Raw genomic sequence first — 3,915 nt, forward strand, 5'->3', positions numbered from 1 at the left:
ATTACTTATAAAAGACTTGAACCTCCACACACCGAGGATTTCAAAAATATTCACTTTTATAACTGAACACTATAAATTTCTGTGCGGACTGCCGCAAAACAGCTTTATTTCAACAAAATGAGGCCATTTTTTTTAGAAATGACCTAACTGTATTGTACTACCTAAGCGTCCTCTTTTTTTTCTAGAAATACCCGTCAATAAAATGTTACCTCCAGGGTAGCTTGAAAAACTATGACTTATAACGATGCATGATTTCATGATGACGACCATAAAACTTTTTAACATATGACTTGAATCTTGTAGAATCAAAACCCTGTATCAGAAGCCTAATTGTAAGACTGGTACAAAAAGTCATTTCGACAAGTTCCCGCATAACATATGAATGATATAAAAACTCCATACGAGGGGCTGAAGAGATGTTGCCACAGATGAATTTGGCGATACGAAACAAGAAGACATTATGCTTGTCGTATAGTTTATTCAAGGGGTATTTACCTTTCCTTCGATCTCTTATAGTAGGTCAAGATATGAGGCCGACTTCAATTTGTCTCAAGTTCTTTGAGGTACATGTCTTACATTAAAATTCACAAATCCCTTTTTAAGGACAAAACGTCGTCTGTATGGCGGAAACTGAGATCAGAGGATCCGACTAAATGTTCCTTCGTTTAGATAAGCTTAGCTATAAAGTCAGTCTCATAAGAGTAGTGAAGGGATAGATCAGCGAGTAGGGGATCACAGTTTGTCTGGAATGCCGACGCTTGATGAAAATAAATCCCGTCCGCTATCCAGGGCAATACGTTGTCGAAAAAATAATTCAAGCATTTTGATAACAACTTTGGTATATTTAGAAGATGATTTGGAATCGTTATTATTACAAAGTATGAAGAATCTCTGCCAAGTAATACACTCCTTGAAACGTTCACTTTTCCCATTCGTGCATCGTATAACCAAGGTTATAGCGGTAATCAAAAGAATGTAATCCAGGGACAAAGACCAGACATGGAAAACAGATATACACAACAAAGAACATAAAGTAACTAAAATCATACATACAAAGTAACAAAAGCAAATGATCAACTCAGACTCCATTAAAAACTGGGAACATGGAGCAGGTGCCCCGGTAGAGTAAGAGTCCTCTGCTTTTCTAGCAACACCCGCCGAGTTGCTCATAAAAAGTCAAGTCCGGGGTAGACAATCGAGGAAAGGAAAACTATGACCCATTGAATAAATCAGTTTTCATGGTGCAGATGGATACACCATAACGATCCACGAGTTCATGATGACGACCATAAAACTTCTGTTGTGATGACTTCAATCTTGTAGCAACATAACCCTGTTCCAGAAGCCTATTAGTTCTAGCGCGATACAAAAAGTCTGCGTAGTTTCGGCAAGCTCTGGCATAACGTATGAGTTGTGATATGAACACTCCATACGCAGGTGCCAAAGTGATGTTGCCACAGACTAACGTTCGAATATTAGCCTAAATATGATCAAAACTGCCAATACAATACAAAATACTACGCATCATTCCAATATGGATAGACAATAGAAACCAATTTGGAAAACTTTACACAATAATACAGTAATAAACAATGCAAAAGGAAAACTCAGTGATATTGCAATAGTGATAATATCACTGTATTGGACATATTGCACTATAAAAACAGTGTAAAAATCACACCTCAGCTAAAAATAACACTAGAAAATGTATTGTTGTATAGACGCTATTGTATAGACATTCCGTAACATCAGAATTCGACGTTGGTTGACACTTTCCGCTTCTTGCTTGCTTGTTTATTGAAACACGTGCACAGTAAAGCAAAATACACAATGTTTTTTTATTGGTAGCAGTTGAAAAAAATATTAAAAAAAAGATTTAAAAAATAGAAAAGATTAATTAATTTGGTTATCAGTACCACCGGTAAATTAAATTTACACATGCAAGTGCACCGCAGCGTGGAATGCAACCGCCACATATATGCAAATTCTGTCTGTCTAGAGAGGGAACATAGCAACTTTCTCCTGCGATAAGTAACAATGTGCATTTTGGTAAACATGTATGATTTTTTGTTACATGTACCAAAAGCAGAATTTGGACCTTTCACAACTTAGTATTTCGATTGAAAGAGCTTTCTATTCATCAGAAAATCGGGCTTTCATCAACACCCATTAGATAGCCCTTCGTTGATTCTTATTTTATTTGCTCATTTGCGTTTTCCAAAATAAAAAAAAATGTTTATGACTCCCTTTTCTGCATTCACTTTATCTATTAGCATCTGCTTTTCTATACCTTTTTAAAGTTCTGTCAACTCTTTTTTTTTTGCGTTTCAGTCATTCCACTCCGATCGAATTCCTATACACTATAAGAATTTATTCTATTCTGTTTTTGGTTTATTCTTTCGTTTGTTAATAACACAAAATACAGATACTTTTAGTCTCTTTATATCCTTTTGATATCGAGTTTTTTTTTGTTTTTTTTTGGGGGGGGGAGGGGTTATTTTGTTTTTTTTTTTTTTTTTTTTGTTTTGGTCTCTTTCAGTTGCATGTTCTACACTTGTAATTTTGTAATTGCAGAAAACGTTGCAAACGTTCAAAAAGTGACAGTTGGACAGATCGCTAGACATTTGTTTTGTTCGAATTTTCTCCGTTTTAAACGGTTTAAATCATAAAAAATGAAATAATTGTATTCCTAAGTGTATGTACAATTACATTTAGTATCATTATTTCATAGAAGAAATTGCCAAATGATTGCAGAATTGCGTTGGAGCATGAAATTTTCTCAACGAACCTGGAAAATATTGACATCTGACATTTCGTGGAAAATTTTCAAAAACACGTAACTTTTTTGTTTGTACTGAAAATTTTTTCAAATGCCGACTTAGAATTGCTGAAAGTATGTACATTGTTAGCAAATATTAATCGGAAAAGAATATTGTGTAAATAAGTTCTTACATTAATAATATAATTTGATTACTGAACACTTTTAGAAATCTGACCATTTACCAACACTTTCATTTTTGCATTGAACATTTTTTGCCTAAAATTAATGCAATTCGATAATTTCGATAATTATCTCATAAAGAACATATGAAATTATTCTATACTCCGCGGAGAAGCCGTTTGGCTAAAGGAATGAGCAAGTCATTTAAAACAATTTAAACGACAGTAGGTGTCAATAAAGTCGTAGAAAATATTTTTATTCAAATTTTAACAGTATGTTATTTATGTGACGCCGAGTATAACTAGAATAACGTCTTTAATTCTATAGACGTACCGTACGATTTTGGTGTTATATTTGGTAACGTCGAAATCGGCAAAATTTCGACGTCTTTTTGTATTGCGACGTACATCGTTCTGTAATTGTTACATGTAAAAAGAAGTGTGCTTATTTAATTTTTTACATAAAATAACACACACGACATGTTTTGTTATTTAATTGTCCGATTCGATATTAATTTTTCGTACGTTTTGGTCTATTGAAATGATCAGATTATATTCTGATATGGTCAATAGTTTGACAACCATTTAAAAATGATTTGAAGGGAATTTTATCCTATGAGAAAAATGTAAGGAATTATGAAAAAAAAATCGTGATTCCATAATAAAATACTCTCACTAAAACAGAAATCCAACAAACCTACAAACAAAAAAGTCAGTAACACACCCCCCCCCCCCGGAAATCAAATTGTGGATGCGTATAAAGTGAATTTATTTCTTTCCTATCTGGTTTTATAACTCTAATGTAGATGTATGATGATATTTCCGAATATTTTTTTATTCATTACATCAACAGTCGTATTAATTGAATCTAGTATCGTAACTCTTCAATACTATTTACTGTTTTTAAAATTGACGTTAAAAGGGTTCTTACGTTGCAAAATAGAACGTTACTCAAAAGAAAAAATGAAATGATAA

Source organism: Perna viridis, chromosome 1 (genome assembly GCF_037379345.1).
Source record: "Perna viridis isolate PV_CMFRI_1.1 ecotype Kerala chromosome 1, ASM3737934v1, whole genome shotgun sequence".
In the NCBI taxonomy this organism is placed as follows: Eukaryota; Metazoa; Mollusca; class Bivalvia; order Mytilida; family Mytilidae; genus Perna; species Perna viridis.